This window comes from Bos taurus, unplaced genomic scaffold (genome assembly GCF_002263795.3).
Source record: "Bos taurus isolate L1 Dominette 01449 registration number 42190680 breed Hereford unplaced genomic scaffold, ARS-UCD2.0 Leftover_ScbfJmS_1386, whole genome shotgun sequence".
Taxonomy (NCBI): Eukaryota; Metazoa; Chordata; class Mammalia; order Artiodactyla; family Bovidae; genus Bos; species Bos taurus.
The window spans coordinates 1-24,808 of record NW_020190486.1 but is presented as its reverse complement, the minus strand read 5'-3'; the positions used below and the strand labels follow the sequence as shown (position 1 = coordinate 24,808).

Sequence of the window (24,808 nt, the reverse complement as noted above, 5' to 3'; positions counted from 1 at the left end):
GGTAGAGCCGGTATGGAAAAGATTATGGAGGTTCCCGAAGGAACTAAAAGTGGAAGTAGCGTATGGTTCAGCAGTCCGACTCCCAGGCATAGATCCACCCACAGTATAAGTGAACAAGATAGATGCCCCGTTTGGGCACATCTATCTGTGCGTGCGTGCGCACATGCGCATGCGCGATGGCCTGCGAGGCAGGGGGTGGGGGGGGGTGCTGGGGATCTGGCTTGAGTCGGTGCAAGCCCCGGGATTGCCTGAGGCAAGCCAAAGGAGCCCCAGATGGAGACGGGACTGCCGGTCGTCGGGTGTCCTGGAAGCCGAATGCGAATGCGGAGGGGCTCGCGGGCCGCGCGGAGGCAACCCAGGTCTGCAGCGGGAGTCGGGGCCCCGGCCAGCCGCTCCCCGCGGCCCGGGAGGGGCTGGGGCTGCGGGGGGGATCCAAGAATCGGGACGCGCGGCGGGGGCTAAAGGACCTCTTCTGGTAGGCAAAAAGCCTCGAGCACCCGGGATTCCCAGGTGGTCTCCCATCCAAGATCCTAACCAGGCCCGACCCTGCTTAGCTTCCGAGATCAGACGAGATCGGGCGCCTTCAGGCTGATAGGGCCGGAGCCGGAGGCGGTTGGCTCGGGGCGCCCTAAGAGCCTTGCGCTTCGCCTCCCTTTCGCTCTGCCCTGCAGGTCGGGCCAACGGGCCGCACCTCTCGTCGCGGGGCGTGCTGTACTTGAGCCGCACGACCCGCGACCGGACTCCAGCCTGCTGACGCCGGCCCGCCCCCCCGAACACCGCCAACACCAGACCAGCAAGCGCCTGGCCGGGCCCGGGGGCCCGAGGGGCTTCCAGGACCCCCCATTGACCGGGAGGGCGTGCGTGCGTGCGTGCGCGCGGGGCCTGGGGCTGGGCTGAGGGGTGCGGAGGTCTCGGCGCCCTCCCACCCGCGGCCACTCCAGACCCGGCCGCGCTCGCTGAGCGGGGCCTCCCCCCGATCCCATTCGCTGCTCAGGCCCGCGCGGCCCCGGAGGTGTCGGTCTTCGGCGCCCGCCGCCTCCCAACCCCCGCGGCCCAGGGGCCTCTGAACCTCCTGCGGGCCTAGGCGCAGCGAAACTTGAGCGCCCAACTTGCCCGGCACCTGTCCGGTGCCCAAACCCACCAGAAGCCAGGGAGGCGCGGTCGACCGGAGCGCCTCAGCCCCTCCCCTTCGCACTACCGAGGCCCCCCCTTTGCCCCCACGCCAAGCCCTCGACCTTCCTGAGAGAGCAGACGAGCCACAGGCAGGCACACAGACAGACACACAGACACTCGCACGCACCCACGCCAAGGGAGACAGCTGGCCTGCGCAAGCTCCTCAGCCAGAGCCAGAGCGCCTGGGAGAGGCCGGGGCCAGACGAACGGGCCGGCGGCTGGCTGTCAGGAGATACAGAGGCAGAAATACATGAAGATTCCGAGACAGACTCCAAGACGGCAAGAGGAGATACACACACACACACACACACACACACACACACACACACTTGAGTGTGGTCTTTGGAAATACTTGTGTTCGTAGTTGCTGGGTTGAGCCCAACTTTGATACGACCCATGGACTGCGGCCCATCAGGCTCCTCTGTCCGTGGCATTTCCCAGGCGAGGATACTGGAGTGGGTTGCCATTTCCTTCTCCGGCGGGATCTTCCGGACCCAGGGATCAAACCCCAGTCTCCTGCGCGCGGATACCTTGCCATCTGAACCAGGACATTGCTAATTCCCTAGGCAAAATACAAAGAATAGAGCTCGTGTTCTACTAAATGGAAAGATGATTTCAGAAACAGAAGCTGTCCTTTTTGGTATCTGTGAATCTTTATGTAGTTTTCGTTGATTTTTACTATTAAGGCTAAGTGAACAAGGCAAGAGAGAAACCCCAGAATTGAAAAGCAATGGACGGTTTTGAAAGAAACATGTGCAGGTGAAGCTCTCTTCCTTTTTGAGAGATGCTTAAATGCAAAATCTTGATTCAACACATATGACTTTTGTGCACTTTCTTTCAAATCTCCATGACGAAACCCTAAGGTGTCCAGGAAGAAAGGAGTAGAGGGGCAGACAAAAAGAGCAACCTTTCCCCTTGGTGCCATCGCAACCAGCTGCTTAGTTCCTTCATCTCAAGGACTATCATCTGGGCTTCTCTGGTTTGTCTGATTCTTGTTTCGGGGACCGTTTCTCGTCACAAGGCTGTCAACAGTGGGGGTGGGGTGTGTGTGTGGGGGGGGGAGCCCTTCTTTCCATTCCACATGAGACCCAGTGGACAATCCAGGCCCTGCCCACTGCATTGAGTGTGCAGCAACAATATCAACGGTAATGCCGGTGAACAATGCGTATTCCTGGAATCCACTCCGTTGGCTACTGACTGTGTGTGGTGGTGGTCTGGAACCTAGACCTGGAAGCTTTCTGGATGATTGCAAATGACACCAAAGTCTGAGGACGATGGAAGATCTTCACATTTCTGCAAGAGCCACACACCTCCAGAAGGAACCACAAGACTTGCCTGAAATGGTCAAGGTATAAGTCTTGGACTCAACGTTGGAAGGTCTCCACCTTTGCTATGGAAGTCAAACGATCTTTCTTTGAAATGAAAATGGAGCATACTGAACGTTCCCATGCTTCTAGAGCATTTGAAAAGCCCTAACTTGTAGAAATCTGCTGTACGAGTTCCTTGAAAGCAAGAACCTCTATGTATGGATATGTCTTCATGCCTTAGATTGTGCCTCGAATATAGTGTACACATCAACCCAGGAAAGGAAAGAATTGAATCGCCAAATAGACACAGAGATCAAAAGTGCCGAGCCAAGTGACCCCTTGAGGCTTCCAAGAGCTTTTCTGTCTTTCACACACTAAGTAAATACTGAGCACCTACGATGAGCTAGGAGGCATGTAATAAGTTTCAGGGAATAGAAGGCGGAGAGAAGAAGACACAGAGTTCCTGCTTTCACTGAGACGACTCTAATGATACATGACAGGCAGATCCTTTGAGAACCTATAGAGGGGCCTCTTCCCTCACCACAAAACCTGGGTGTCAGGGAAGGCTTTCCAGAGGCACCATTTCGTTGAGGTCCATAGGTTGAACCTAGGTAAACCAGGGTTGAGATGCAGGAAGAATTTCAGGCAGGGAAAATAGCATCTTGGAAGGCTATGTGACCAGGGAAACTTAGGACATTCAAGAAACGAAAAATGCCCTATGGGATGGAAGCCAAAGAGTGCAGAGGGCATTCCAGGCAAAAGACATCAGAGAAGAACGTGAGGAGCAAGCCTGAAGGGAAGTGGTCGTATCTTCAATATGCTGGGAAAATACGAGAGCCGTTGGAGCAGGGAGGTGACAGCATTGCATCTGCATTTCCAAAAGGTCATCTTGCTCCACATCACTAATGATTGGAGAGGCTCAACTCCAAACTCCAAGGAGGGACCACTTCACATGAGTCCGATTGGGCCTCACTGCGATGTCTGTCAATAACCAATGCTGGAGAAGATGTGGAGCAAAGGGAACTCTCCTCCACGGTGAGTAGGAATGGGCGTGGGTAGAGCCGGTATGGAAAAGATTATGGAGGTTCCCGAAGGAACTAAAAGTGGAAGTAGCGTATGGTTCAGCAGTCCGACTCCCAGGCATAGATCCACCCACAGTATAAGTGAACAAGATAGATGCCCCGTTTGGGCACATCTATCTGTGCGTGCGTGCGCACATGCGCATGCGCGATGGCCTGCGAGGCAGGGGGTGGGGGGGGTGCTGGGGATCTGGCTTGAGTCGGTGCAAGCCCCGGGATTGCCTGAGGCAAGCCAAAGGAGCCCCAGATGGAGACGGGACTGCCGGTCGTCGGGTGTCCTGGAAGCCGAATGCGAATGCGGAGGGGCTCGCGGGCCGCGCGGAGGCAACCCAGGTCTGCAGCGGGAGTCGGGGCCCCGGCCAGCCGCTCCCCGCGGCCCGGGAGGGGCTGGGGCTGCGGGGGGGATCCAAGAATCGGGACGCGCGGCGGGGGCTAAAGGACCTCTTCTGGTAGGCAAAAAGCCTCGAGCACCCGGGATTCCCAGGTGGTCTCCCATCCAAGATCCTAACCAGGCCCGACCCTGCTTAGCTTCCGAGATCAGACGAGATCGGGCGCCTTCAGGCTGATAGGGCCGGAGCCGGAGGCGGTTGGCGCGGGGCGCCCTAAGAGCCTTGCGCTTCGCCTCCCTTTCGCTCTGCCCTGCAGGTCGGGCCAACGGGCCGCACCTCTCGTCGCGGGGCGTGCTGTACTTGAGCCGCACGACCCGCGACCGGACTCCAGCCTGCTGACGCCGGCCCGCCCCCCCGAACACCGCCAACACCAGACCAGCAAGCGCCTGGCCGGGCCCGGGGGCCCGAGGGGCTTCCAGGACCCCCCATTGACCGGGAGGGCGTGCGTGCGTGCGTGCGCGCGGGGCCTGGGGCTGGGCTGAGGGGTGCGGAGGTCTCGGCGCCCTCCCACCCGCGGCCACTCCAGACCCGGCCGCGCTCGCTGAGCGGGGCCTCCCCCCGATCCCATTCGCTGCTCAGGCCCGCGCGGCCCCGGAGGTGTCGGTCTTCGGCGCCCGCCGCCTCCCAACCCCCGCGGCCCAGGGGCCTCTGAACCTCCTGCGGGCCTAGGCGCAGCGAAACTTGAGCGCCCAACTTGCCCGGCACCTGTCCGGTGCCCAAACCCACCAGAAGCCAGGGAGGCGCGGTCGACCGGAGCGCCTCAGCCCCTCCCCTTCGCACTACCGAGGCCCCCCCTTTGCCCCCACGCCAAGCCCTCGACCTTCCTGAGAGAGCAGACGAGCCACAGGCAGGCACACAGACAGACACACAGACACTCGCACGCACCCACGCCAAGGGAGACAGCTGGCCTGCGCAAGCTCCTCAGCCAGAGCCAGAGCGCCTGGGAGAGGCCGGGGCCAGACGAACGGGCCGGCGGCTGGCTGTCAGGAGATACAGAGGCAGAAATACATGAAGATTCCGAGACAGACTCCAAGACGGCAAGAGGAGATACACACACACACACACACACACACACACACACACACACACTTGAGTGTGGTCTTTGGAAATACTTGTGTTCGTAGTTGCTGGGTTGAGCCCAACTTTGATACGACCCATGGACTGCGGCCCATCAGGCTCCTCTGTCCGTGGCATTTCCCAGGCGAGGATACTGGAGTGGGTTGCCATTTCCTTCTCCGGGGGATCTTCCCGACCCAGGGATCGAACCCCAGTCTCCTGCGCGCGGATGCCTTGCCATCTGAACCAGGACATTGCTAATTCCCTAGGCAAAATACAAAGAATAGAGCTCGTGTTCTACTAAATGGAAAGATGATTTCAGAAACAGAAGCTGTCCTTTTTGGTATCTGTGAATCTTTATGTAGTTTTCGTTGATTTTTACTATTAAGGCTAACTGAACAAGGCAAGAGAGAAACCCCAGAATTGAAAAGCAATGGACGGTTTTGAAAGAAACATGTGCAGGTGAAGCTCTCTTCCTTTTTGAGAGATGCTTAAATGCAAAATCTTGATTCAACACATATGACTTTTGTGCACTTTCTTTCAAATCTCCATGACGAAACCCTAAGGCGTCCAGGAAGAAAGGAGTAGAGGGGCAGACAAAAAGAGCAACCTTTCCCCTTGGTGCCATCGCAACCAGCTGCTTAGTTCCTTCATCTCAAGGACTATCATCTGGGCTTCTCTGGTTTGTCTGATTCTTGTTTCGGGGACCGTTTCTCGTCACAAGGCTGTCAACAGTGGGGGTGGGTGTGTGTGTGTGGGGGGGGAGCCCTTCTTTCCATTCCACATGAGACCCAGTGGACAATCCAGGCCCTGCCCACTGCATTGAGTGTGCAGCAACAATATCAACGGTAATGCCGGTGAACAATGCGTATTCCTGGAATCCACTCCGTTGGCTACTGACTGTGTGTGGTGGTGGTCTGGAACCTAGACCTGGAAGCTTTCTGGATGATTGCAAATGACACCAAAGTCTGAGGACGATGGAAGATCTTCACATTTCTGCAAGAGCCACACACCTCCAGAAGGAACCACAAGACTTGCCTGAAATGGTCAAGGTATAAGTCTTGGACTCAACGTTGGAAGGTCTCCACCTTTGCTATGGAAGTCAAACGATCTTTCTTTGAAATGAAAATGGAGCATACTGAACGTTCCCATGCTTCTAGAGCATTTGAAAAGCCCTAACTTGTAGAAATCTGCTGTACGAGTTCCTTGAAAGCAAGAACCTCTATGTATGGATATGTCTTCATGCCTTAGATTGTGCCTCGAATATAGTGTACACATCAACCCAGGAAAGGAAAGAATTGACTCGCCAAATAGACACAGAGATCAAAAGTGCCGAGCCAAGTGACCCCTTGAGGCTTCCAAGAGCTTTTCTGTCTTTCACACACTAAGTAAATACTGAGCACCTACGATGAGCTAGGAGGCATGTAATAAGTTTCAGGGAATAGAAGGCGGAGAGAAGAAGACACAGAGTTCCTGCTTTCACTGAGACGACTCTAATGATACATGACAGGCAGATCCTTTGAGAACCTATAGAGGGGCCTCTTCCCTCACCACAAAACCTGGGTGTCAGGGAAGGCTTTCCAGAGGCACCATTTCGTTGAGGTCCATAGGTTGAACCTAGGTAAACCAGGGTTGAGATGCAGGAAGAATTTCAGGCAGGGAAAATAGCATCTTGGAAGGCTATGTGACCAGGGAAACTTAGGACATTCAAGAAACGAAAAATGCCCTATGGGATGGAAGCCAAAGAGTGCAGAGGGCATTCCAGGCAAAAGACATCAGAGAAGAACGTGAGGAGCAAGCCTGAAGGGAAGTGGTCGTATCTTCAATATGCTGGGAAAATACGAGAGCCGTTGGAGCAGGGAGGTGACAGCATTGCATCTGCATTTCCAAAAGGTCATCTTGCTCCACATCACTAATGATTGGAGAGGCTCAACTCCAAACTCCAAGGAGGGACCACTTCACATGAGTCCGATTGGGCCTCACTGCGATGTCTGTCAATAACCAATGCTGGAGAAGATGTGGAGCAAAGGGAACTCTCCTCCACGGTGAGTAGGAATGGGCGTGGGTAGAGCCGGTATGGAAAAGATTATGGAGGTTCCCGAAGGAACTAAAAGTGGAAGTAGCGTATGGTTCAGCAGTCCGACTCCCAGGCATAGATCCACCCACAGTATAAGTGAACAAGATAGATGCCCCGTTTGGGCACATCTATCTGTGCGTGCGTGCGCACATGGGCATGCGCGATGGCCTGCGAGGCAGGGGTGGGGGGGGTGCTGGGGATCTGGCTTGAGTCGGTGCAAGCCCCGGGATTGCCTGAGGCAAGCCAAAGGAGCCCCAGATGGAGACGGGACTGCCGGTCGTCGGGTGTCCTGGAAGCCGAATGCGAATGCGGAGGGGCTCGCGGGCCGCGCGGAGGCAACCCAGGTCTGCAGCGGGAGTCGGGGCCCCGGCCAGCCGCTCCCCGCGGCCCGGGAGGGGCTGGGGCTGCGGGGGGGATCCAAGAATCGGGACGCGCGGCGGGGGCTAAAGGACCTCTTCTGGTAGGCAAAAAGCCTCGAGCACCCGGGATTCCCAGGTGGTCTCCCATCCAAGATCCTAACCAGGCCCGACCCTGCTTAGCTTCCGAGATCAGACGAGATCGGGCGCCTTCAGGCTGATAGGGCCGGAGCCGGAGGCGGTTGGCGCGGGGCGCCCTAAGAGCCTTGCGCTTCGCCTCCCTTTCGCTCTGCCCTGCAGGTCGGGCCAACGGGCCGCACCTCTCGTCGCGGGGCGTGCTGTACTTGAGCCGCACGACCCGCGACCGGACTCCAGCCTGCTGACGCCGGCCCGCCCCCCCGAACACCGCCAACACCAGACCAGCAAGCGCCTGGCCGGGCCCGGGGGCCCGAGGGGCTTCCAGGACCCCCCATTGACCGGGAGGGCGTGCGTGCGTGCGTGCGCGCGGGGCCTGGGGGCTGGGCTGAGGGGTGCGGAGGTCTCGGCGCCCTCCCACCCGCGGCCACTCCAGACCCGGCCGCGCTCGCTGAGCGGGGCCTCCCCCCGATCCCATTCGCTGCTCAGGCCCGCGCGGCCCCGGAGGTGTCGGTCTTCGGCGCCCGCCGCCTCCCAACCCCCGCGGCCCAGGGGCCTCTGAACCTCCTGCGGGCCTAGGCGCAGCGAAACTTGAGCGCCCAACTTGCCCGGCACCTGTCCGGTGCCCAAACCCACCAGAAGCCAGGGAGGCGCGGTCGACCGGAGCGCCTCAGCCCCTCCCCTTCGCACTACCGAGGCCCCCCCTTTGCCCCCACGCCAAGCCCTCGACCTTCCTGAGAGAGCAGACGAGCCACAGGCAGGCACACAGACAGACACACAGACACTCGCACGCACCCACGCCAAGGGAGACAGCTGGCCTGCGCAAGCTCCTCAGCCAGAGCCAGAGCGCCTGGGAGAGGCCGGGGCCAGACGAACGGGCCGGCGGCTGGCTGTCAGGAGATACAGAGGCAGAAATACATGAAGATTCCGAGACAGACTCCAAGACGGCAAGAGGAGATACACACACACACACACACACACACACACACACACACACACACTTGAGTGTGGTCTTTGGAAATACTTGTGTTCGTAGTTGCTGGGTTGAGCCCAACTTTGATACGACCCATGGACTGCGGCCCATCAGGCTCCTCTGTCCGTGGCATTTCCCAGGCGAGGATACTGGAGTGGGTTGCCATTTCCTTCTCCGGGGGATCTTCCCGACCCAGGGATCAAACCCCAGTCTCCTGCGCGCGGATGCCTTGCCATCTGAACCAGGACATTGCTAATTCCCTAGGCAAAATACAAAGAATAGAGCTCGTGTTCTACTAAATGGAAAGATGATTTCAGAAACAGAAGCTGTCCTTTGTTGGTATCTGTGAATCTTTATGTAGTTTTCGTTGATTTTTACTATTAAGGCTAACTGAACAAGGCAAGAGAGAAACCCCAGAATTGAAAAGCAATGGACGGTTTTGAAAGAAACATGTGCAGGTGAAGCTCTCTTCCTTTTTGAGAGATGGTTAAATGCAAAATCTTGATTCAACACATATGACTTTTGTGCACTTTCTTTCAAATCTCCATGACGAAACCCTAAGGCGTCCAGGAAGAAAGGAGTAGAGGGGCAGACAAAAAGAGCAACCTTTCCCCTTGGTGCCATCTCAACCAGCTGCTTAGTTCCTTCATCTCAAGGACTATCATCTGGGCTTCTCTGGTTTGTCTGATTCTTGTTTCGGGGACCGTTTCTCGTCACAAGGCTGTCAACAGTGGGGGTGGGGTGTGTGTGTGGGGGGGGAGCCCTTCTTTCCATTCCACATGAGACCCAGTGGACAATCCAGGCCCTGCCCACTGCATTGAGTGTGCAGCAACAATATCAACGGTAATGCGGGTGAACAACGTATTCCTGGAATCCACTCCGTTGGCTACTGACTGTGTGTGGTGGTGGTCTGGAACCTAGACCTGGAAGCTTTCTGGATGATTGCAAATGACACCAAAGTCTGAGGACGATGGAAGATCTTCACATTTCTGCAAGAGCCACACACCTCCAGAAGGAACCACAAGACTTGCCTGAAATGGTCAAGGTATAAGTCTTGGACTCAACGTTGGAAGGTCTCCACCTTTGCTATGGAAGTCAAACGATCTTTCTTTGAAATGAAAATGGAGCATACTGAACGTTCACATGCTTCTAGAGCATTTGAAAAGCCCTAACTTGTAGAAATCTGCTGTACGAGTTCCTTGAAAGCAAGAACCTCTATGTATGGATATGTCTTCATGCCTTAGATTGTGCCTCGAATATAGTGTACACATCAACCCAGGAAAGGAAAGAATTGACTCGCCAAATAGACACAGAGATCAAAAGTGCCGAGCCAAGTGACCCCTTGAGGCTTCCAAGAGCTTTTCTGTCTTTCACACACTAAGTAAATACTGAGCACCTACGATGAGCTAGGAGGCATGTAATAAGTTTCAGGGAATAGAAGGCGGAGAGAAGAAGACACAGAGTTCCTGCTTTCACTGAGACGACTCTAATGATACATCACAGGCAGATCCTTTGAGAACCTATAGAGGGGCCTCTTCCCTCACCACAAAACCTGGGTGTCAGGGAAGGCTTTCCAGAGGCACCATTTCGTTGAGGTCCATAGGTTGAACCTAGGTAAACCAGGGTTGAGATGCAGGAAGAATTTCAGGCAGGGAAAATAGCATCTTGGAAGGCTATGTGACCAGGGAAACTTAGGACATTCAAGAAACGAAAAATGCCCTATGGGATGGAAGCCAAAGAGTGCAGAGGGCATTCCAGGCAAAAGACATCAGAGAAGAACGTGAGGAGCAAGCCTGAAGGGAAGTGGTCGTATCTTCAATATGCTGGGAAAATACGAGAGCCGTTGGAGCAGGGAGGTGACAGCATTGCATCTGCATTTCCAAAAGGTCATCTTGCTCCACATCACTAATGATTGGAGAGGCTCAACTCCAAACTCCAAGGAGGGACCACTTCACATGAGTCCGATTGGGCCTCACTGCGATGTCTGTCAATAACCAATGCTGGAGAAGATGTGGAGCAAAGGGAACTCTCCTCCACGGTGAGTAGGAATGGGCGTGGGTAGAGCCGGTATGGAAAAGATTATGGAGGTTCCCGAAGGAACTAAAAGTGGAAGTAGCCTATGGTTCAGCAGTCCGACTCCCAGGCATAGATCCACCCACAGTATAAGTGAACAAGATAGATGCCCCGTTTGGGCACATCTATCTGTGCGTGCGCGCGCACATGCGCATGCGCGATGGCCTGCGAGGCAGGGGGTGGGGCGGGGGCTGGGGCTCTGGCTGGAGTCCGTGCAAGCCCCGGGATTGCCTGAGGCAAGCCAAAGGAGCCCCAGATGGAGACGGGACTGCCGGTCGTCGGGTGTCCTGGAAGCCGAATGCGAATGCGGAGGGGCTCGCGGGCCGCGCGGAGGCAACCCAGGTCTGCAGCGGGAGTCGGGGCCCCGGCCAGCCGCTCCCCGCGGCCCGGGAGGGGCTGGGGCTGCGGGGGGGATCCAAGAATCGGGACGCGCGGCGGGGGCTAAAGGACCTCTTCTGGTAGGCAAAAAGCCTCGAGCACCCGGGATTCCCAGGTGGTCTCCCATCCAAGATCCTAACCAGGCCCGACCCTGCTTAGCTTCCGAGATCAGACGAGATCGGGCGCCTTCAGGCTGATAGGGCCGGAGCCGGAGGCGGTTGGCTCGGGGCGCCCTAAGAGCCTTGCGCTTCGCCTCCCTTTCGCTCTGCCCTGCAGGTCGGGCCAACGGGCCGCACCTCTCGTCGCGGGGCGTGCTGTACTTGAGCCGCACGACCCGCGACCGGACTCCAGCCTGCTGACGCCGGCCCGCCCCCCGAACACCGCCAACACCAGACCAGCAAGCGCCTGGCCGGGCCCGGGGGCCCGAGGGGCTTCCAGGACCCCCATTGACCGGGAGGGCGTGCGTGCGTGCGTGCGCGCGGGGCCTGGGGGCTGGGCTGAGGGGTGCGGAGGTCTCGGCGCCCTCCCACCCGCGGCCACTCCAGACCCGGCCGCGCTCGCTGAGCGGGGCCTCCCCCCGATCCCATTCGCTGCTCAGGCCCGCGCGGCCCCGGAGGTGTCGGTCTTCGGCGCCCGCCGCCTCCCAACCCCCGCGGCCCAGGGGCCTCTGAACCTCCTGCGGGCCTAGGCGCAGCGAAACTTGAGCGCCCAACTTGCCCGGCACCTGTCCGGTGCCCAAACCCAGCAGAAGCCAGGGAGGCGCGGTCGACCGGAGCGCCTCAGCCCCTCCCCTTCGCACTACCGAGGCCCCCCCTTTGCCCCACGCCAAGCCCTCGACCTTCCTGAGAGAGCAGACGAGCCACAGGCAGGCACACAGACAGACACACAGACACTCGCACGCACCCACGCCAAGGGAGACAGCTGGCCTGCGCAAGCTCCTCAGCCAGAGCCAGAGCGCCTGGGAGAGGCCGGGGCCAGACGAACGGGCCGGCGGCTGGCTGTCAGGAGATACAGAGGCAGAAATACATGAAGATTCCGAGACAGACTCCAAGACGGCAAGAGGAGATACACACACACACACACACACACACACACACACACACACACTTGAGTGTGGTCTTTGGAAATACTTGTGTTCGTAGTTGCTGGGTTGAGCCCAACTTTGATACGACCCATGGACTGCGGCCCATCAGGCTCCTCTGTCCGTGGCATTTCCCAGGCGAGGATACTGGAGTGGGTTGCCATTTCCTTCTCCGGGGGATCTTCCCGACCCAGGGATCAAACCCCAGTCTCCTGCGGCGGATGCCTTGCCATCTGAACCAGGACATTGCTAATTCCCTAGGCAAAATACAAAGAATAGAGCTCGTGTTCTACTAAATGGAAAGATGATTTCAGAAACAGAAGCTGTCCTTTGTTGGTATCTGTGAATCTTTATGTAGTTTTCGTTGATTTTTACTGTTAAGGCTAAGTGAACAAGGCAAGAGAGAAACCCCAGAATTGAAAAGCAATGGACGGTTTTGAAAGAAACATGTGCAGGTGAAGCTCTCTTCCTTTTTGAGAGATGGTTAAATGCAAAATCTTGATTCAACACATATGACTTTTGTGCACTTTCTTTCAAATCTCCATGACGAACCCCTAAGGCGTCCAGGAAGAAAGGAGTAGAGGGGCAGACAAAAAGAGCAACCTTTCCCCTTGGTGCCATCTCAACCAGCTGCTTAGTTCCTTCATCTCAAGGACTATCATCTGGGCTTCTCTGGTTTGTCTGATTCTTGTTTCGGGGACCGTTTCTCGTCACAAGGCTGTCAACAGTGGGGGTGGGGGTGTGTGTGGGGGGGGGAGCCCTTCTTTCCATTCCACATGAGACCCAGTGGACAATCCAGGCCCTGCCCACTGCATTGAGTGTGCAGCAACAATATCAACGGTAATGCGGGTGAACAACACGTATTCCTGGAATCCACTCCGTTGGCTACTGACTGTGTGTGGTGGTGGTCTGGAACCTAGACCTGGAAGCTTTCTGGATGATTGCAAATGACACCAAAGTCTGAGGACGATGGAAGATCTTCACATTTCTGCAAGAGCCACACACCTCCAGAAGGAACCACAAGACTTGCCTGAAATGGTCAAGGTATAAGTCTTGGACTCAACGTTGGAAGGTCTCCACCTTTGCTATGGAAGTCAAACGATCTTTCTTTGAAATGAAAATGGAGCATACTGAACGTTCACATGCTTCTAGAGCATTTGAAAAGCCCTAACTTGTAGAAATCTGCTGTACGAGTTCCTTGAAAGCAAGAACCTCTATGTATGGATATGTCTTCATGCCTTAGATTGTGCCTCGAATATAGTGTACACATCAACCCAGGAAAGGAAAGAATTGACTCGCCAAATATACACAGAGATCAAAAGTGCCGAGCCAAGTGACCCCTTGAGGCTTCCAAGAGCTTTTCTGTCTTTCACACACTAAGTAAATACTGAGCACCTACGATGAGCTAGGAGGCATGTAATAAGTTTCAGGGAATAGAAGGCGGAGAGAAGAAGACACAGAGTTCCTGCTTTCACTGAGACGACTCTAATGATACATGACAGGCAGATCCTTTGAGAACCTATAGAGGGGCCTCTTCCCTCACCACAAAACCTGGGTGTCAGGGAAGGCTTTCCAGAGGCACCATTTCGTTGAGGTCCATAGGTTGAACCTAGGTAAACCAGGGTTGAGATGCAGGAAGAATTTCAGGCAGGGAAAATAGCATCTTGGAAGGCTATGTGACCAGGGAAACTTAGGACATTCAAGAAACGAAAAATGCCCTATGGGATGGAAGCCAAAGAGTGCAGAGGGCATTCCAGGCAAAAGACATCAGAGAAGAACGTGAGGAGCAAGCCTGAAGGGAAGTGGTCGTATCTTCAATATGCTGGGAAAATACGAGAGCCGTTGGAGCAGGGAGGTGACAGCATTGCATCTGCATTTCCAAAAGGTCATCTTGCTCCACATCACTAATGATTGGAGAGGCTCAACTCCAAACTCCAAGGAGGGACCACTTCACATGAGTCCGATTGGGCCTCACTGCGATGTCTGTCAATAACCAGTGCTGGAGAAGATGTGGAGCAAAGGGAACTCTCCTCCACGGTGAGTAGGAATGGGCGTGGGTAGAGCCGGTATGGAAAAGATTATGGAGGTTCCCGAAGGAACTAAAAGTGGAAGTAGCCTATGGTTCAGCAGTCCGACTCCCAGGCATAGATACACCCACGGTATAAGTGAACAAGATAGATGCCCCGTTTGGGCACATCTATCTGTGCGTGCGTGCGCACATGCGCATGCGCGATGGCCTGCGAGGCAGGGGGTGGGGCGGGGGCTGGGGCTCTGGCTGGAGTCCGTGCAAGCCCCGGGATTGCCTGAGGCAAGCCAAAGGAGCCCCAGATGGAGACGGGACTGCCGGTCGTCGGGTGTCCTGGAAGCCGAATGCGAATGCGGAGGGGCTCGCGGGCCGCGCGGAGGCAACCCAGGTCTGCAGCGGGAGTCGGGGCCCCGGCCAGCCGCTCCCCGCGGCCCGGGAGGGGCTGGGGCTGCGGGGGGGATCCAAGAATCGGGACGCGCGGCGGGGGCTAAAGGACCTCTTCTGGTAGGCAAAAAGCCTCGAGCACCCGGGATTCCCAGGTGGTCTCCCATCCAAGATCCTAACCAGGCCCGACCCTGCTTAGCTTCCGAGATCAGACGAGATCGGGCGCCTTCAGGCTGATAGGGCCGGAGCCGGAGGCGGTTGGCTCGGGGCGCCCTAAGAGCCTTGCGCTTCGCCTCCCTTTCGCTCTGCCCTGCAGGTCGGGCCAACGGGCCGCACCTCTCGTCGCGGGGCGTGCTGTACTTGAGCCGCACGACCCGCGACCGGACTCCAGCCTGCTGACGCCGGCCCGCCCCCCCGAACACCGCCAACACCAGAGCAGCAAGCGCCTGGCCGGGCCCGGGGGCCCGAGGGGCTTCCAGGACCCCCCATTGACCGGGAGGGCGTGCGTGCGTGCGTGCGCGCGGGGCCTGGGGGCTGGGCTGAGGGGTGCGGAGGTCTCGGCGCCCTCCCACCCGCGGCCACTCCAGACCCGGCCGCGCTCGCTGAGCGGGGCCTCCCCCGATCCCATTCGCTGCTCAGGCCCGCGCGGCCCCGGAGGTGTCGGTCTTCGGCGCCCGCCGCCTCCCAACCCCCGCGGCCCAGGGGCCTCTGAACCTCCTGCGGGCCTAGGCGCAGCGAAACTTGAGCGCCCAACTTGCCCGGCACCTGTCCGGTGCCCAAACCCACCAGAAGCCAGGGAGGCGCGGTCGACCGGAGCGCCTCAGCCCCTCCCCTTCGCACTACCGAGGCCCCCCCTTTGCCCCCACGCCAAGCCCTCGACCTTCCTGAGAGAGCAGACGAGCCACAGGCAGGCACACAGACAGACACACAGACACTCGCACGCACCCACGCCAAGGGAGACAGCTGGCCTGCGCAAGCTCCTCAGCCAGAGCCAGAGCGCCTGGGAGAGGCCGGGGCCAGACGAACGGGCCGGCGGCTGGCTGTCAGGAGATACAGAGGCAGAAATACATGAAGATTCCGAGACAGACTCCAAGACGGCAAGAGGAGATACACACACACACACACACACACACACACACACACACTTGAGTGTGGTCTTTGGAAATACTTCTGTTCGTAGTTGCTGGGTTGAGCCCAACTTTGATACGACCCATGGACTGCGGCCCATCAGGCTCCTCTGTCCGTGGCATTTCCCAGGCGAGGATACTGGAGTGGGTTGCCATTTCCTTCTCCGGGGGGATCTTCCCGACCCAGGGATCGAACCCCAGTCTCCTGCGGCGGATACCTTGCCATCTGAACCAGGACATTGCTAATTCCCTAGGCAAAATACAAAGAATAGAGCTCGTGTTCTACTAAATGGAAAGATGATTTCAGAAACAGAAGCTGTCCTTTGTTGGTATCTGTGAATCTTTATGTAGTTTTCGTTGATTTTTACTATTAAGGCTAAGTGAACAAGGCAAGAGAGAAACCCCAGAATTGAAAAGCAATGACGGTTTTGAAAGAAACATGTGCAGGTGAAGCTCTCTTCCTTTTTGAGAGATGGTTAAATGCAAAATCTTGATTCAACACATATGACTTTTGTGCACTTTCTTTCAAATCTCCATGACGAAACCCTAAGGCGTCCAGGAAGAAAGGAGTAGAGGGGCAGACAAAAAGAGCAACCTTTCCCCTTGGTGCCATCTCAACCAGCTGCTTAGTTCCTTCATCTCAAGGACTATCATCTGGGCTTCTCTGGTTTGTCTGATTCTTGTTTCGGGGACCGTTTCTCGTCACAAGGCTGTCAACAGTGGGGGTGGGGGTGTGTGTGGGGGTGGGGAGCCCTTCTTTCCATTCCACATGAGACCCAGTGGACAATCCAGGCCCTGCCCACTGCATTGAGTGTGCAGCAACAATATCAACGGTAATGCGGGTGAACAACGCGTATTCCTGGAATCCACTCCGTTGGCTACTGACTGTGTGTGGTGGTGGTCTGGAACCTGGACCTGGAAGCTTTCTGGATGATTGCAAATGACACCAAAGTCTGAGGACGATGGAAGATCTTCACATTTCTGCAAGAGCCACACACCTCCAGAAGGAACCACAAGACTTGCCTGAAATGGTCAAGGTATAAGTCTTGGACTCAACGTTGGAAGGTCTCCACCTTTGCTATGGAAGTCAAACGATCTTTCTTTGAAATGAAAATGGAGCATACTGAACGTTCACATGCTTCTAGAGCATTTGAAAAGCCCTAACTTGTAGAAATCTGCTGTACGAGTTCCTTGAAAGCAAGAACCTCTATGTATGGATATGTCTTCATGCCTTAGATTGTGCCTCGAATATAGTGTACACATCAACCCAGGAAAGGAAAGAATTGACTCGCCAAATAGACACAGAGATCAAAAGTGCCGAGCCAAGTGACCCCTTGAGGCTTCCAAGAGCTTTTCTGTCTTTCACACACTAAGTAAATACTGAGCACCTACGATGAGCTAGGAGGCATGTAATAAGTTTCAGGGAATAGAAGGCGGAGAGAAGAAGACACAGAGTTCCTGCTTTCACTGAGACGACTCTAATGATACATCACAGGCAGATCCTTTGAGAACCTATAGAGGGGCCTCTTCCCTCACCACAAAACCTGGGTGTCAGGGAAGGCTTTCCAGAGGCACCATTTCGTTGAGGTCCATAGGTTGAACCTAGGTAAACCAGGGTTGAGATGCAGGAAGAATTTCAGGCAGGGAAAATAGCATCTTGGAAGGCTATGTGACCAGGGAAACTTAGGACATTCAAGAAACGAAAAATGCCCTATGGGATGGAAGCCAAAGAGTGCAGAGGGCATTCCAGGCAAAAGACATCAGAGAAGAACGTGAGGAGCAAGCCTGAAGGGAAGTGGTCGTATCTTCAATATGCTGGGAAAATACGAGAGCCGTTGGAGCAGGGAGGTGACAGCATTGCATCTGCATTTCCAAAAGGTCATCTTGCTCCACATCACTAATGATTGGAGAGGCTCAACTCCAAACTCCAAGGAGGGACCACTTCACATGAGTCCGATTGGGCCTCACTGCGATGTCTGTCAATAACCAGTGCTGGAGAAGATGTGGAGCAAAGGGAACTCTCCTCCACGGTGAGTAGGAATGGGCGTGGGTAGAGCCGGTATGGAAAAGATTATGGAGGTTCCCGAAGGAACTAAAAGTGGAAGTAGCCTATGGTTCAGCAGTCCGACTCCCAGGCATAGATACACCCACGGTATAAGTGAACAAGATAGATGCCCCGTTTGGGCACATCTATCTGTGCGTGCGTGCGCACTTGCGCATGCGCGATGGCCTGCGAGGCAGGGGGTGGGGCGGGGGCTGGGGCTCTGGCTGGAGTCCGTGCAAGCCCCGGGATTGCCTGAGGCAAGCCAAAGGAGCCCCAGATGGAGACGGGACTGCCGGTCGTCGGGTGTCCTGGAAGCCGAATGCGAATGCGGAGGGGCTCGCGGGCCGCGCGGAGGCAACCCAGGTCTGCAGCGGGAGTCGGGGCCCCGGCCAGCCGCTCCCCGCGGCCCGGGAGGGGCTGGGGCTGCGGGGGGATCCAAGAATCGGGACGCGCGGCGGGGGCTAAAGGACCTCTTCTGGTAGGCAAAAAGCCTCGAGCACCCGGGATTCCCAGGTGGTCTCCCATCCAAGATCCTAACCAGGCCCGACCCTGCTTAGCTTCCGAGATCAGACGAGATCGGGCGCCTTCAGGCTGATAGGGCCGGAGCCGGAGGCGGTTGGCTCGGGGCGCCCTAAGAGCCTTGCGCTTCGCCTCCCTTTCGCTCTGCCCTGCAGGTCGGGCCAACGGGCCGCACCTCTCGTCGCGGGGCGTGCTGTACTTGAGCCGCACGACCCGCGACCGGACTCCAGCCTGCTGACGCCGGCCCGCCCCCCCGAACACCGCCAACACCAGAGCAGCAAGCGCCTGGCCGGGCCCGGGGGCCCGAGGGGCTTCCAGGACCCCCCATTGACCGGGAGGGCGTGCGTGCGTGCGTGCGCGCGGGGCCTGGGGGCTGGGCTGAGGGGTGCGGAGGTCTCGGCGCCCTCCCACCCGCGGCCACTCCAGACCCGGCCGCGCTCGCTGAGCGGGGCCTCCCCCCGATCCCATTCGCTGCTCAGGCCCACGCGGCCCCGGAGGTGTCGGTCTTCGGGGCCGCCGCCTCCCGACCCCCGCGGCCCAGGGGCCTCTGAACCTCCTGCAGGCCTAGGAGCAGTGAAACTTTAGCACCCAACTTGCCTGGCACCTGTCCGGTGCCCAAACCTACCGGAAGCCAGGGAGGCGTGGTCGACCGGAGCGCCTCAGCCCCGCCCCCTTCGCACTACCGAGGCCCCCCTTTGCCCCCACGCCCAGCCCTCGACCTTCCTGAGAGAGCAGACCAGCCACAGGCAGGCACACAGACAGACACACAGACACTCGCACGCACCCACGCAAAGGGAGACAAGCTGGCCTGCGCAAGCTCCTCAGCCAGAGCCAGAGCGCCTGGGAGAGGCCGGGGCCAGACGAACGGGCCGGCGGCTGGCTGTCAGGAGATACAGAGGCAGAAATACATGAAGATTCCGAGACAGACTCCAAGACGGCAAGAGGAGATACACACACACACACACACACACACACACACACACACACACACTTGAGTGTGGTCTTTGGAAATACTTCTGTTCGTAGTTGCTTGGTTGAGCCCAACTTTGATACGACCCATGGACTGCGGCCCATCAGGCTCCTCTGTCCGTGGCATTTCCCAGGCGAGGATACTGGAGTGGGTTGCCATTTCCTTCTCCGGCGGGATCTTCCCGACCCAGGGATCAAACCCCAGTCTCCTGCGGGCGGTTACCTTGCCATCTGAACCAGGACATTGCTAATTCCCTAGGCAAAATACAAAGAATAGATCTCGTGTTCTACTAAATGGAAAGATGATTTCAGAAACAGAAGCTGTCCTTTGTTGGTATCTGTGAATCTTTATGTAGTTTTCGTTGATTTTTACTATTAAGGCTACTTGAACAAGGCAAGAGAGAAACCCCGGAATTGAAAAGCAGTTGACGTTTTTGAAAGAAACATGTGCAGGTGAAGCTCTCTTCCTTTTTGAGAGATGGTTAAATGCAAAATCTTGATTCAACACATATGACTTTTGTGCAGTTTATTTCACATCTCCATGACGAACCCCTAAGGCGTCCAGAAAGAAAGGAGTAGAGTGGCAGACAAAAAGAGCAACCTTTCCCCTTGGTACCATCTCAACCAGCTGCTTAGTTCCTTCATCTCAAGGCCTACCATCTGGGCTTCTCTGGTTTGTCTGATTCTTGTTTTGGGGACCGTTTCTATTCACAAGGCTGTGAACAGCGGGTGGTGTTGGGGGGCTGTGTGGGGGTGGGGGAATCCCTTCTTTCCTTTCCACATGAGACCCAGTGGACAATCCAGGCCCTGCCCACTGCATTGAGTGTACAGCAACAGTATCAACGGTGATGCTGGTTAACAACTCATATTCCTGGAATCCACTCCGTTGGCTACTGACTGTGTGTGCTGTGAGACCTGGAAGCTTTCTTGATGATTTAAAATGACAGCAAAGTCTGAGCACATTGGAAAATCTTCACATTTCTGCAAGTGCCACACACCCTCCAGAAGGAACCACAAGTCTTGCCTGAAATGGTCAAGGTATAAGTATTGGACTCAACGTTGGAAGGTCTCCACCTTTGCTATGGAAGTCAAACGATTTTTCTTTGTAGTGAAAATGAATCATACTGAACGTTCACATACTTCTAGAGCATTTGAAAAGCCCTAACTTGTAGAAATCTGCTGTACGAGTTCCTTGAAAGCAAGAACCTATATTTATGGATACGTATTAATGCCTTATATTTTGCCTTGAGTATAGTGTACACATCAACCCAGGAAAGAAAGAATTCAATCGCCAAATATACAAAGAGATCAAAAGTGCCGAGCCAAGTGACACCTTCAGGCCTCCAAGAGCTTTTCTGTCTTTCACACACTAAGTAAATACTGAGCACCTACGATGAGCTAAGAGGCGTGTAATAAATTTCTGGAAATAGAATGCGGAGAGAAGAAGACACAGAGTTCCTGCTTTCACTGAGAGGAATTTAATGATACATCACAGCCAGATCCTTTGAAAACTTATTGTGGGACCTGTTCCCTCACCAAAACCTGGGTGTCAGCAAAGGCTTTTCAGAGTAACAATTCATTTGTGATCCATAGGTTGAACCTACGTAAACCAGGGTTAAGATGCAGGAAGAATTTCACGCAGGGAAAATAGCATCTTGGAAGGCTATGTGACCAGGGAAACTTAGGACATTCTAGAAATGAAAAATGCCCTATGGGATGGAAGCCAAAGCGTGCAGAGGGCATTCCAGTGAAAAGACATCAGAGACAAACCTCGGGAAGAAGCAATGAAGGGATGTGATCATATATTCAATATGATGGGAAAATCCAAGAGCAGTTGTGGCAGGGAGGTGATAGAATTACATCTGCATTTCCAAAAGTTCATCTTGCTCCATAACACTAATGATTGGAGCGACTCAACTGCAAATTACAAGGAGGGACCACTTCCTCGAATCCGAATGGTCCTCATTGCAAAGTCTATCAATAACAAATGCTAGAGAAGATGTGGACCAAAGGGAACTCTACTCCACATGCAGACTGTGTGGGTGAATTCTCTAAGAAATTACGGGAAGAAGTGCTCCATCTTGTTTATTGCATTGTGTTTAGGGGAACTAATTTGGAATTAGTGGAGCCCATTTCTCAGTATATTATTTCCAAACTAGGCAACTATAATTACAGTCTGATAAGATGGAACTCAAATAACTTCTGAATGTTAATTTATTTTGAAAGAGGAAATAATCTTGCAAGAGAAATATAGACAAACAGGAAAAGCATAGTTGTCAATATATTAACCTAGAGATGCTTCAAATATTGTTTAAGAAATATGAAAGTTTCATGGAGTATTTCACATGAAGGAATTATTTCCTCTTAAAAGTCAAAAGGGCTTCCCTGGTGGCTCAGAGGTTAAAGCATCTGCCTGCAATGCAGAAGACCTGGGTTTGATCCCTGAGTCAGAAAGATCCCCTGGAGAAGGAAATGGCAACCCACTCCAGTATTCTTGCCCGGAGAATCCCATGGATGGAGGAGCCTGGTGGTCTACAGTCCACGGGGTCGCAAAGAATCAGATACTACTGAGCAACTTAACTAACTTAAAAGTCAAAAAGGATTATGAGTCCACTCATAAAAATGATTTGTTCTTCAGTTTTATCATGAATTACCTGACTAAAGGATGATTATTTATTGTATTATTCCTTCAAAATTATAGCACATTGTTCACTTTCCAGATTTTTATTTAATTGATATTTATTTAACATTGACTCTGTGCCAGCACTGCAAAACCCACCCACACACCCTACACCAATTTTGTGATTTCATTAGAAACCACTTAATCAAGCAAATTCTATAGTTACCTCTATTTTACATCCTAAATTGGCACATTATATGTCACCCTACTTAACACTATTAAGATTATCTCTTTTTTTAAAACTCTTGATAAATATAATTCCTTGCTTCCTCACAAAATAATTTAAATTATATAAAAACTGGAACTTTGTCTAATTTATCACTGTATTCTTAGCTCATAGAAGAATATTAGTACTAGATAGTCAAAGACTCGTATTAAATGAAAATGATTTCAGTGGGTCTCAAAATAACTTGTCTTTAAAAGGCATTGGTGCCATTTAAAGTAGATATTAGGTTTCCATTTTCTCATCAATGATTCGTTTCATTGGTTTTGTCATTTCAGATCACTTTCTTGAACATCAGATCATGGAAGATAGAAATAATGTTACTGAATTTATCCTCTTAGAACTTTCTATGGACAAGAAAGTCCAGATCCTCTGCTTTTTATTTTTCTTATTCTGTTACCTGGCTATTTGGTTGGGGAATTTGATCATTGTGATTTCTATTACATGCAGTCAGCTAATCACCCAGCCCATGTACTTCTTCCTTAACTGCCTTGCACTCTCAGACCTCTTCTACACCTCCACTGTGACACCCAAACTCATGACTGACTTACTGATGGAGAAAAAGGCCATTTCCTATAAAAACTGCATGACACAGCTTTTCACCACCCACTTCTTTGAGGGGGGATTGAGGTCTTCACCCTCACAGGGATGGCCTGTGACTGCTATGTGGCCGTCAGCAAACCTCTCCACGACGCCATCACCATGAACAGGCAAAAACGTCACTCAATTCTCATAGCGTCGTGTGCAGGGGGACTTCTTCATTCTCTTGGTCTCTTTCTTCTTGCGATTGTTTGACCTTTCTGTGGCCCCAGTGAAATAGATCACTATTTCCGTGATGCATATCTTTTGTTGAAACTAGCCTGCACTGATACTCACAAAATTGGCTTTTTTGTCATTGCCAGTTCTGGCTTGATGGGACTGGTGCTCTTTGTGGTTTTGATGGCCTCCTACACTTTGATTCTGTATAATGTGTGCACATATTCTGCAGAAAGCCACCATAAAGCACTTTCCACCTGTAGTTCCCACATCACAGTCCGTGATCCTCTTTTTCACACCTGTCATCTTTGTTTACATTAGACCTGCCACAACATTACCAGAAGATAAAGTGTTTACGCTCTTCTACACAATTATTGTCCCCATGCTCAACCCGCTTATCTACACACTTAGAAACATGGAGATGAAAAATTCCATAAGAAGAGTTTGGTGCAATAAAAGGTTCTGGGAAGGGAGCTTAATGATCTGAAGGTCATTCGTCTGACGCCAGTGACTGTCTTCTCATCACTCCCTCTGTTGCTGATTCTCTCCTGCTAATGGGAAAATCAGTCAGAATGTGTAAAAGCCAAGCCTCCAACAACAGCTTGCCTTCAGTGATTCCTTCTTTATTTTCCTCTCAATGTGTTTTCCTTGATTTCACTTTTCACTAATAATCCCCTTTGTTTAAAAAAAAAAAAAAGAAAAGAAAAGAAAACTTTTTACAGAGTAAAAACACAGTGAAAAGTCTGGAGGGAGAGTGATCCTGCCTGTATTGAAGGCTAAACCTGGGGGAGACTTCGCTCTCAAAATACTTGGCCTCAAGGTATAAAAGGTAATAATATGTTAAAAGGTAAAAGACAGTTGAAGAATCCACCTGCTAATGCAGGAGACACAGGTTCAATCCTTGGGCCAGGAAGATCCTCTGGAGAAGGAAATGGCTACCCACTCCAGTGTTTTTGCCTGGGAAATCCCATGGAGAGAGGAATCTGGTGGGCTACAGCCCATGGGGATGCAAAACAGCTGGACATGATTCAGCGACTAAACAAAAACAAAAAGGCAGTTATAGGAAAATAAGAACAATCACATACTGCAAACTCCTTTCTGAGCTATATACCTAGCCTCGTATCCTACAACTCTAGATTTCTTTTAATCAAGTACCTAGAGATCTTTTTGTGTGTATTTGTGAACTGTGATTATTTTACTTAAGTGAAATGAATATGTAGATCTAAATACAACATAGTGTAAAGTCCAGCCTTATAGTCTACATGGCAAGTCTTACAGTCTGAAAAGCAAGTCACTGTGTGATCTGTTTGTGAAGTAACATTGTAAGTATTGGGGAAAATATATACAAACTCTTGCTATTTTAACTGGGTTTGATATTAAGTATACATGATCAAGGAATAAATAAACTACCACTGACTTTGCTACAAAAAAGAAGAAAATATAAATCCTTTAGTTCCTCAAAATAGATGATTTATCTCAAAGTAAAAGACTTTCACTTCGTATCTAATTCCATGTGGCCACAGAGTCAGAAACACCTAAGCACAGCAGCAGAATATATATATTCCCATCACATGAGTCTGATCTATATTTTGTCAAATATTATTTTAGGATTATTCTACACTTGAAATTAGATACGAAGTGAAAGTCTTTTACTTTGAGATAAATCATCTATTTTGAGGAACTAAAGGTTTATATTTTCTTCTTTTTTGTAGCAAAGTCAGTGTAGTTATTTATTCCTTGATCATGTATACTTATCAAACCCAGTTAAAATAGCAAGAGTGATTGTATATTTTCCCCAATACTTACAATGTTACTTCACAAACAGATCACACAGTGACTTGCTTTTCAGACTGTAAGACTTGCCATGTAGACTATAAGGCTGGACTTTACACTATGTTGTATTTAGATCTACATATTCATTTCACTTAAGTAAAATAATACAGTTCACAAATACACACAAAAAGATCTCTAGGTACTTGATTAAAAGAAATCAGAGTTGTTAG

General features: G+C 53.1%; 7 pseudogenes; 1 reads left to right on the top strand and 6 right to left on the bottom strand.

Moving 5' to 3' along the window:
• Nucleotides 1-485: 485 nt before the first annotated feature.
• Nucleotides 486-605, bottom strand: LOC112445432 (uncharacterized; annotated as a pseudogene).
• Nucleotides 606-4,018: 3,413 nt separating this feature from the next.
• LOC112445431 (uncharacterized) lies at nt 4,019-4,138 on the bottom strand (annotated as a pseudogene).
• A 3,413-nt stretch (nt 4,139-7,551) lies between these two features.
• LOC112445438 (uncharacterized) lies at nt 7,552-7,671 on the bottom strand (annotated as a pseudogene).
• Nucleotides 7,672-11,086: 3,415 nt separating this feature from the next.
• On the bottom strand, nt 11,087-11,206 carry LOC112445437 (uncharacterized; annotated as a pseudogene).
• Nucleotides 11,207-14,617: 3,411 nt separating this feature from the next.
• On the bottom strand, nt 14,618-14,737 carry LOC112445436 (uncharacterized; annotated as a pseudogene).
• A 3,409-nt stretch (nt 14,738-18,146) lies between these two features.
• Nucleotides 18,147-18,266, bottom strand: LOC112445435 (uncharacterized; annotated as a pseudogene).
• Nucleotides 22,351-23,280, top strand: OR4P56CP (olfactory receptor family 4 subfamily P member 56C, pseudogene; annotated as a pseudogene).